This window comes from Phalacrocorax aristotelis, chromosome 14, assembly GCF_949628215.1.
Source record: "Phalacrocorax aristotelis chromosome 14, bGulAri2.1, whole genome shotgun sequence".
Taxonomy (NCBI): domain Eukaryota; kingdom Metazoa; phylum Chordata; class Aves; order Suliformes; family Phalacrocoracidae; genus Phalacrocorax; species Phalacrocorax aristotelis.
The window spans coordinates 9,038,453-9,049,589 of NC_134289.1; the positions used below are offsets into that span (position 1 = coordinate 9,038,453).

General features: G+C 41.1%; 1 long non-coding RNA gene across 2 annotated transcripts; it reads left to right on the top strand.

Moving 5' to 3' along the window:
• Positions 1-323: 323 nt before the first annotated feature.
• Positions 324-7,445, top strand: LOC142064529 (uncharacterized). 2 transcript variants are annotated; one of them, XR_012663142.1, is made up of 4 exons: positions 324-428; positions 1,267-6,071; positions 6,252-6,331; positions 6,579-7,445. It is a non-coding gene; the product is annotated as an uncharacterized LOC142064529 (long non-coding RNA). The 2 variants fall into 2 exon arrangements; XR_012663141.1 differs by having other exon boundaries at positions 1,267-6,331.
• Positions 7,446-11,137: the final 3,692 nt, after the last annotated feature.

Consider the following 11,137-nt stretch of genomic DNA (forward strand, 5'->3'; position numbering starts at 1 on the left):
GGCAACTCCCTGCGCTCGCTCGCTGGTCTCTCTTCTCGCACGTCCCTGGCTCGGCGGGAGGGATGCCTGCCTGCCTCCGTGTTTCCCGCACGCATTGCCACGAACACACACTTGAGGGCCGCAGATCTTAAGTTTAGCAGCTCCTGCCTTTGTCAGATTTTATTCACTTGGAGGGGGAGTGGGATTGCTCTCTGTCCCTCTGTAGCATTAATTTTCAAACGCAAGGCAGGGTGATCAATAATCTACTCTGCTGGCAGTTTTATTTAGTTTACTCCTGTTTCACTTATTAGTTTCCTCAGCAATTTTATCATCTGCAGGTTTGATGTTATCTATTCAGTCTGGCGTGATGGTATGCCTGTCCCTGACCCTGGTGCGGCACACCAGAGTCTCCCTGTGGCCCTAAACCGCAGCCTAGCTTGGCGAGGGAGGTAAGGTTAAATAATTCTGAGCTGCATGCAATTGGCCATTCCTGAACTAAGCAATCACCTTGATCCATCCCAAAGGATTAAAAAAATATAGCTATTTCCATCTACATGTACGGCTGCAATTAATGAAGGAGCTGCAGAATGCAAAGCAAAGCAAGCAGTAGGGAAGCAGCAGCACTGCACTATAGGCAAGGAGGTGCAGAAGGATCTGCTTTTCCTATAGTCCAGTCACTGAGTAATTTGTAGTTAACATGGGAACGAAGCACCGATGCTTTGATAGTCAGTACATGCTCTGGAGACCAGCTTAGGTCTGCTTGCTACATGCTGCACTGTGGCGTGTTACTCATTTACTGGAGGAACTGCAAGGTCAGGTTTTGAAGCACTCGTTTACAAAGGTTACAGAAAAAGTGTCTCCCTAGTAAGAACACAGGTTTGGTTTTGTTTTATCACAAAAAGGAATATTGTCAAAGGAAAAGCACCTGAAATTAATATAAGTAAGGCCTTAGGGTCATGAGTTTAGCAATTTTCCTGAGTTAGACCAAACTCAGCAAAAGTTGCTAAAGCCAAACAGACCAAGAACAGTTTCTCTGCAACCATCTAAAATATGGGCTGTGCCTGGCAGAGGAACTGCATGTAAATCTGCCAGCTCTGACCAGGGATGCTGTCTGTCCCTAGTGATTGGTCTGTCATCAAATACTGTTTTAAACCATGTAACACAATATAACGTGCTGTTAAGAACCAGCAGATATATAACAAAAGAAATGAGTGCCGTTCCCTGTTAGAACAATCACATTTTTGTGGCAGATACTTTCTGTATTTCTTTTTCTCTCTTGTTTTTCAGAGTATTTATGTACATGGAAGATGATCTCTGTTCCCAGAGAGATCATCTGTTCCTGCTGCTTATACCCGATTTGATGTCATGATCTTGGTTGCCGTGGAAATGATTAAGCTGTCATCAACAGGATTCAGATGGGAAATAAGCTCTGGGAGAAGATGATACAACATTCCTTCTTTTATGCAAATATGTGCAGTTAAGAATGGCAAGCAAACAAACAAGCAAAATACAGCGGCAAACACCCTTCGCCCTCCCAAATCACTATTCAGACTGAGCAGACTGTTTTAAAATAATCACATCTTTTTCCAGGGGGTGTCAGATGGTCTCTGGAAAATGTCACCCACTGTTGTGGAAGTGGCAGAAGGGAGCCAGGGGTTGGTGAACACTTGTCCCTTTGGTTTGAAAGGGTATTCAAAGCAGAAGCCAAACTGCCTTTTGTCTTGTGCTTTGGGCAGGTGGTGGCAGGTGCAATATGTTGCAAAAGTAAGTACGAGTAGCATGGTTTTTATGAGTCCAAATAGATGTGCAACATGCAGAGCACCAGAGAACAATGTCCTTTGCCCTTAAGTAGCTGCCGAGCGTTGTGTTAAGCACAGCAAGCCACAGTGGGAGGAGTAACGCTGCCAAGCATTAGATGAGGCTATGTTGACTCAGGAAAATGAAATGTCTCCCAGAAGTACCTTTGGATTTAATTAATGTGTGTTTAGAGTCAATGGCAATTCTCCAAAGAGGCCTTGTGTTAACCACCAGCTGATTGCATGTGGAATTGCATGGGGAATCTTTCAGTATTTGGTGAATATACATGGGAAGCGGGTCATCTAGGTAGTATATTTGTAGTTGTAATTAGAAAGACAAACTGTATGGGAAGAGAAAGTCAACAATGGCCTTGATAATTAGTTTAGTACTACCACGCACATCTGCTGTGTTTTTTGAAGTCTGCAATGCTGCTGTCTCAGTGGTGGGTCTAAATGCCTTATAGTAAGTCAAACCCAGTTACTACTACTTTCTAGAGCCTTAGCAGCACTAATGTCTCATATATATGTTGTCTGTAACATGGTCTATATTCAGGAAATGGAGAAATGATCAAGAGGAAACAAACTAGGATTGTTTTATTATTACAGAACTCTCCTAAAAATGTGATTTTTCTTCAGGATCTGATGGTACTGTTGATCTGAAGCTCTATGTAGTCTGCTCTTTACCTGCAGCTAAAATTATACACACAGCATAATGAGCAGCTGAGATGTGATTAAACAGCTCTCTTATTCAGACATTGATAGGATGTTATAAGGTACCAGGAAAGATTAAGGATGATAACAGGAAAATCTTTCTGGAACTTTTTCCATTACGACTAAAGCTTCGTGGAATATATTGAAAGAGTTTCCACTCAGGAAATACGTGCTGCTTTTTTTTGTTCTTTTTGATGATAGCTTCTCAGAGAGGGCACAGCCTGGGCCATGTTTTGGATCAAGGGCTTCATGATCTTTGGATGATACTGTAAACTGTCACAGAGCATTAATTTTATATGTCGTTTTTGTTGCCTGGTTTCTGATGTCATTTCGTGCCATTATGGGGATGGTCCCAGGTTTTAAATAGCCACCGACATCTCACTTGGTTCTCCCACTGAATACTTTTTTGAGATATCTCCACAGCAACTTCTTTAAGTGCCAGAATGTTGTATTGCATGGTAGAAATAAGCACATGCACAAAGAGCAGAGGAAACTAAACATCATACCAGATTATTCCTTGCATTTGTAAACAATAGCACACAACATTGTAATATCTAAATTACTGCCTCTCTCCAGAGTTAAAGGGGACGAATCTTATCAGTGCGTTGTAGAATATCGTAACTTGTCCATCACCCCTCCTCACACACATTCACATGCAAACATGTACAAGAGCAGTAGAAGACAGATACACACAAATATACAGACTCAGGAGGGATCTCAGTCCCCTAAGCCAGTACAGCACCTTGGTTTCTGGTGTCAACACCCAAGTATTTTTCTCAGCAAAGTTCCACTGTAGAGCCACGTAGAGGTGAAGCCTTGTTCATTTGTATGAATATGGACTTCATATACACACAACTCTTACAAACATGGTGTTAGCCAGTTACCAGGCATGTCTGACTGCAGACATAAGAAATATGTTGTCAGTCAATAGCAAGATATAAAGCAAACTTTCTTCTTCTTTGCTTTTGGCAGTCTGAAGACAGATTTAATCTTAGATTTAGTCAAAAGTTCAAGGCACTACCTGCCTTCTTGTTATACACTATACGATCTTCTCTCTTGCAACTTTTATAGCTATATAATTTCACTGACTTCAGGGGAATTCTTTCTTATTTACAGCAAGTGTAAGAGAGCCAGCAAGGTCATTCGCAGTGATACCTGGAAAAGCCAAAGAAAGTATGAGGTGGGCTTCTCCTCAGGAACCAGTAATGTTTTTCCATTAGGGAAAAATATCACAGGGATTTCTTACACCGCCTCATTGTTCTCATTGCCTTTTAAATGCCACGCTGCAGTTCTTGGTTTAGTAATGAGACATGCAACACTTCCTCTGACATCCTGGAGAGCAAAGAGTTGTCACTGGCATGCCAATTACAGTTAACAAGGAAAAGCTTGGTCTTTGGCAAGGCTACAGAGTGCCTTACGTTTTAATGACAATGGCTGTCAAACACTGCTCAGATATGCCTCAGAATTAATATATTAGTAGTTAGTACAAGAGGTCCTTGTCCATGACTAGGAGATGCAGTTACAGAAACAATGCAAATATTGATAGCAATTAATCATGGGGTCCTCAGCGCAGTTTCCCCTTTACGTTGTATCTTTTTTTTCTGGAAAAATTTCTTTCAGAATGTCATTTCTTAAAAAGATCAGTGGTTCCATGATAAGTTTTTGCACTTGTAAATTTTATCTTCATCATTCTTTTGTCCAGTCTTTTAGACCTTGGGGTATCATGACCGCCCTATATGCATAAGCTTCATGTGCTTTAGAAACTTTTTAGTAGATGAGTTCAGAAGTATAAGTTCACAAACTGGCAGGGAGAAGGGTCACAACTATATTGTCATCGAAGAGACTGAAGGATGCATAGGTCAGTTTTGATGAAGTAACATAGGCAAAGTAGGGTGCTCTGGGGGGCTGTATATCTCTCATGTTCTCCTCCTACATTAATCCTGGCTAATGTAGGAGCAAGTTTGCTACAACTAAGAGAAAAGCTCTGCTGCCACCTCCTTCCATGGACGGACTATGGCCATTCCTCATTTAATCACGTATCAGCACCCTGCCAAATGGCAAGGGGAAGTACTGTTTTTCACCTGTGAGAGACCTGTGCCTCGGCAAATGCTCATCTTATCTCAGAGGCTGCTTGTTCCCAAGGAGGGAAAATGAGCAGTGTCAAATCCTCTGCACCTATTACTGGCTAAGTGCCCAGGCCTGCATATGCATGTTTTTGTCAGCTGAGAGATTTTCAGTGCCTCAGCATCCCTGTTCCCACTTAGGTTCCCATTATTTTGCACCAGAGCCAGAGCCTGGCAGCAAATGCGCATGGGAGAGGTCATGTCCCAACTCTGGTAGCGCCCTGGGGGCAAGACCTGGCAGAGCTCCACTGTTTCTCTCTCTCCTGCTCCCTTGCAGGAAAAATACCCACTGGAATCCATGTCTGGCAGAGAGTTGTTGTTGCCTCTGGACTACCAAGACATAGGGCAAGGGAGATGAATTGCTACAATACGGCCTGAAGGCAGATAGGGGCTTTGACAAGCTGTAAAATTGTTCAACACCTCGGCTGGGGCTAAGAGACCTTTAGCAACACAGCACTGGGGACGGACAGAACTCAGCAAATGCTGCTGTGTGCCACCCTGTTTTTACCATTCTTGACAGGTAAGGAAAGAATTGTCTTGAGTGAAGGACTGGGAATCTTAGCGGTATACAAGTCAAGCAGAGACGCCTAAGAACACAGTCCTTTCTGCCGCACTCAGACATGAGCAGTCATCCTCCAGATTTGTTGGGCAGGTCCTACTACTCCAGGCTTTGAAAGTGTTCTTTTTTGTTTGGTTTTTTTCTGTTGTTGTTCATTTTTTCACTTGAAGACAATCTTAAAAGACATAATATTTATCATTCTATATCGCCATTTTAAGCAACAGAAGAGATGGGTCAGTTACATCAGTCCCCTCAGTGTTGATCTTTCAAGATAGGTAAAGAATTATCCAAGGATTTTTTTAATCAGAACAAAGTAAATTCTGTCCCTTCAACTTCTTCATTCAAGCAACTTTTTTCTTTCCTGCGTGACTCAGGTTTACCCTGTGCTGACATACTGTTTATCTGGATCTAATCTCCATGGGGTTACCTTGCAGTTCTGTTAGTATGTCTTGCAAGGGAAAATTTATTCTGAGATTTAATGTTTTGAAGATTGAATCAGCAAACCATATCTTCCATGTGTTCAGTGTAGCATCCTAGCCCCATCAGTGTTATGAATGCTTTATTCCAGGCACAAGCTCAAACTGAAAATAAATTATTCAGGCTGAAAGTCAAAGAAGAGTATGTTTCAGAAGTTGTCAGAATTTGATTGCTTGTTGATGCCTTTATAGAGGTAGTGTTCTGGGGAACAGAGTTTTCACACGAATACTCTCTCCTTCAGTGTGCTGGAGGCTTTAATAGCCCACCTTCTTCCAGGTGAAAATCTGGTTTTGCCTTCTGTTTTTCTGGTTTCTGTAGGTAGTAAAGAAAAGTAAACAGAAAGACCGATACAAAAGAGAAATGAGAGAAAAACCACAGAGGATCTCAGCACAAGGAAAATTTATGGATTTTAAAATGAAGCTCCAGGTGTGTGTTTGTTGATTGAGCGAGTAGCGAATACCTCACGAGAGTCAGGAATTCATTGGTTATGTGCAGATCCAGAAAGCCCTTTGAAGTTTAAAAAAAAAGAAAAAGAGATTAAAACATAACTTTTCCTTATAGTCTTTTTCCTGGCTATTTCCACCTGTTTTGTATGCTTCGTTTTAGGCTGACTTTCCACAACTTAAAAGGCTGAGATGAAAATCAAGAGATTGCTCAGCAAACACCTTGCACCAGGTTCAGCTACGGTTAGTGGATCTGGTGTTCTTATGATCTGTTTTGTTGTCAACATCTGAATCTGATGCTGAATTTTTTGGCTGTTAGTAATCTACAAAAATCTGCTGCATGAGCTGTGTGAAGGGGGGTGTATGGGTATGCAGGCTGGCGAATATACACAACAGTGTCATTCTGCTAAGGGGATATTCATGTGGCTGCGATGAAACAGCTCGTAACCAGCTCCCAGCTGATTGCACGCTCCTGTCTCCTGTCCCCCAGGCACCTGCAGGGAGCAGTGTGATTCTGGAGTCCAACCGAACAATTGTGGTGGCTTCTCTCGTTTCATCTCATTGATGTTGCTACTTTCAACGTTTCATCAGGGACAGGAGAGATCCCTGATGAGCATGGAGAAGCAGAGTAACTCCAGAGGTCCTTAAAGAAATCATTCAGATCTGTATGCTGACCTGAGTTCATTCTGGATTTGGCTTCCCTGTCTGAATCCCCCTAGGCACGCTCCTAGTTTCCTCTGATGCATTCATCTTCCAATGACCGTCTTGGTAAAAGAACCATATATAACCTGTCAAATAATCTAATGGAGCAGAACATGAGCATTGTCTGTGGCATGTTTAGCTTTAACAGACTGTGCTGAGCCTTTGTATGTTAATATACAGATAATGTTGTCAGTCAAGTTCTGTGCATTTTCCCTAACAGTGTGAAGTCAACACTGAGATTAGGTGTTACTACAAAGCCTCAAAAACTGGGCTGAGGTTTTTGCAAGGAGATTTATGCACCTAACTCGTATTGAATTTTCATTGGCTGCAGGGACCTAAGTTCCTTAACAGTTTCAGTGCTAAAGGATTACCCTTCCTCTTCTTTGTATTTTACTCCAGGCAGAACAGATACAGGCTTCTTACAAAGAAATAGTTGGTTTTAGTTTTAAGCAAATCAAACCTAAGATATGAATAAGCCTATTTTGGAAGGGTTTGAAAAATCATACAGAATTGCTATTAGGATAAACTCCTTACATACTGGAGACAAGCTGTAATGTTTTGTGCTATTATAGTGACTTTTCCTTGACAGTTGCCTACTTGTGTCTTTTTATTTTAAATAATTTCTAGGATTCAGATTGGTTAATGTGCCATTAAAGGAATCTATTTGCACAGAAATCAGTAAATGTACTTTTTTTCTTTGGAGTCATTTGGGCATGTACTTCATTTAAATGGATTGTTTACCTACTTACTGATTTTCAGTGGTGTGGGGAAATATTTTATCAGCTTTGGTACCTTATTCCCAAAAACATGATTTTGAATGTCAGAGCAGTTTTCCAGTTGTTTACCTTTCACTATTGTTGAGACCCATTCCTTTTCTTAGGTACATGTTTGCTAAACAACGTAGATGGTAAATAACACCTTTACAGTGAGCCTAAATATGTGGTTTGTTGAAATCTGCTTCATACATTCTGATTTGTGAATGACAGCAAAAAATGCTCAAAAGTGCTCTTGCCGAGTCATATACACTGGTGTCCTTCTGGAATGGGAGCTGGGGGCTTGCCATTACAATTGTTATTTTCAGTCTTAGTCAAGACCTCAGTTATGTTTTATCCCAGTTAGAGTTTTCTCTAGAAGCAGACTTCTACACATGTTCAGCTCTGCCTGATGTATGAGCAGGGATAAGTCACAGGTTCCTCTCTAGGACCCAGTTTATGCAGGCAAAATCGGAGATAATAATGCTGTCCTACTCCAGAAAGCAATTCAAGAAAAAAAAAAAAACCAAACAATCAAACCAAAGCCTTATAATTATATTATACAGATATCAGTTATTATTAATTGATTCACCATTCCTTCTTCCCAAATTTTGATTGGACACTTTATCATACAGCCATATTTTATTTTAAAGTTATCTATTTGTCTGCTAATTTCTTTGTAATAATCTTTGCAGGAATAAGCATCGTATTCATATAGATGCTGACTAGAGGCATAATATCTTGTAATGAGTAGTTTTGTCCTTTTGACCTAATTTATCTTCTGACTCAAGACTATAGGTAGCTACAGTTGAGAAAATGAAAATGAAACTAGATTCCACTGATTGTTTTAATGTGACTGCTAAAATATACAGCTAGAGATCAAGAGTAAAGCTTTCATTTTCTTCAGGGATACGTAAATCAGGCAGGAAGAATGAAAAGGTGCTTTTCAGCTTTAAATGTGGGATTTTTTTTGTTCTGATGTGTCACTTGACATTTGTCAAAATAATGTAACTGCAGTGGAATTTAAAATCTGGGAGCCACTGAGTGGTTTGGTACAGCAATAATTGTTTCCTTTTCAAGTTCTCATGGATAATTATCATGAATGACAGCAGTAACTTTTAGCTGAGCTACCAATTGCCAGAAGAGCGATATCATGATTGTCATTTGGGATATTGTTGGGTCAGTGAGGCTCCATTCAAAACAATACAGTGTAATTAGTGTTTACCCCCATGGGTATGCAGGACAGCAAAATGCTGAATGAAATGCTGAAGAGAAAAGGGTTTTTCTGAACTCACCTTCTGTTTAACAGAAATATTGCCTAGAACAAGAATGCAACAAACCACAGGCTCCTGGATCAAGCCCAGGGCCCAGCAGAATACAAACTCAATTGAAATCAGAGATGCAGTTCTCAACCATATGCTGATCATTGCCCTTTAAAACCAGATCCACTGAAATACTTCTTAGATGGAGCTCCTCAAGCTTGGGACTGAGAACTGGCTGTATCCGAGTGCTGCGGGGGCCTGAGGTTAGCATATCTACCAGCTTCTCAATGCTGGGCTCTGAGAAAGGCTTTGCATTCTGCCAAGCATGCCCAGAAAAGCATTGCCTAAAGAAGTGTCCCCAGATCAACTTCTCAAGAGGCCTAAAACTCAGGACCTGTCAAATATGGGGAAAGAGAAACCCAGGACAACATGCTTCAAGCCTTTAACAGTCCACAAAAGAGCTACACATAAAGGAACAAACTTGAATTAACAGTGCTTTAAGAAATTAATTGGAACACAGGATTAAGGGTGGAAATAAACACGTCATTTCCCAGACTGAGTAAACAGATGAAGTGATCTGTAGAACAGAAAGCGGAGAGGGTCAAAACTTGCTACACTTCAAGATTCTTCCTAATCAATGGAGACTCATTATAGCTGGCCCCAAACAGGACTGAGTTTACCCAAGTGATTTTCTTACTCTCTTCCTGAGGAGACCTGCAAGTAGGGCATAGGGCAATATATTGGGTTTATTAGTGTAATTTTAAGAAAGATGTCTTCTGCTACACTGCATGATTGTCTACAAGCACAAATATTAAAGTGGCATTGAGGAGAGCATAGCATTAATGCAACAGGTGCAAGCAATCTTCTCCCATTTTATTTAAGCTGTTTATGAACCTGCTGATACAATTTGGGCTGGCTCCTTTAGGTGAAACTGGGAGGTGGAAGGGACACAGCTGCTATTTGGTGAAGTAATTAGGTGGTGATTAGGGGAGGAGATAAAAGGCCAGTAGAGCTCCTCCCTGAGAGCTATGAGGTAGCAGCGGAGGGGTGAGTATTCTTTTTGGGTTGTTTGTGTTTGTTTGTTTTTTTGGTAGTTAGTTTGTTTTTAATATAATGTCTAAGCAAAAGACTGGAGATATTTACCAAGTATAAAGTATCATCAGGAGGGGGCTGACTGTTTAGGGCCTATCTTCTTTTCCTCTGAAGAGGACACTGCTTAAACAATAATAGGGACAAAATGGTAATGTTGAGGGCTGCTGGGTTCGCTTGCTAGAATCTGTCAGAAGGGAGACTGCATGCTTTCAAGCAGGTCTGGGAGCCTCTGTTTTGTGAAGATGCAGATTTGTTTTCTGTCTGTGGCTTCTATGTATTAAGAAGTTGTGGTTATTCCCTCCTTTTACATGGTAGCTATTCTTTTCTCAGTGGAGTTATTCCTAACAGCAATGCAACTACAGAGCAGAGACTATATCAGGCCTCTCAGCCACAAACCACTGCCTTTTTCAGGGCTACTGGGATGAGGGAAAATAGATACGGCAGTAGTTGTGGTCCTGTAAGCCATCTTTTCTTTGGTTTCTTAGAACACTTCAAACTTCTGCTTATATTTGAAAACATCTTTGGGCATACTCCTGTGGGGAGCAGGTCATGCTTCAGCCTGTTTTGAGCTCTGTGTTGCAGCCTGCCTGTGCAGACTGGGCCCGGTGTTCTTCAAGTGCCTCCCCTGATAGCTGCTTCTGATGTAGAAATGGACAGCTGGAGACCTAGATGCTAGCGCACTAACGGCTTGTATCATATTGGAGTAGCTTTTCTATGTGGAGATTTGGGAGGTATGTTATGGCAGATAATAAGAGAGGTTAAAAAGCAAAATACAAGGAAATTGGCATTTCCTCTAATAAAAATACAATTCTTCAGATTAAACTGGAGAACTACAGATTGTCACTCATTTATTATCCTCAGAGAGGAAAATAAGCTCCCAAATTGTGTATGCTGTAGTACTTGGCTTGCTAAGCATTTTCTGTAATGACTCATTTGTAATATTCTCCCAGTGTAAGAAGGGGAGGGGGGATGAAGTTCCTAACTAAAAGACGGTCCATTGTTTCCTGCATTGGCAATTGAATTGGAAGTCATAATTTGCAGATGAAGTACCTGAAGTACTCTGGCAGCTTTGTGATAAAAGGGGAAAATTTAATGCTTTTGTGAAAGTAACCTTGAAGGTAAATTAAAACCTACATCCGTCCAGCCGCAGATCTATTAAATGTTCCCTTGGTACACATCACAATAGAAACATTTGAACAGGCAGCGTAGCAAAAATTGAAAGAAATATCAGGTTTCTGAAG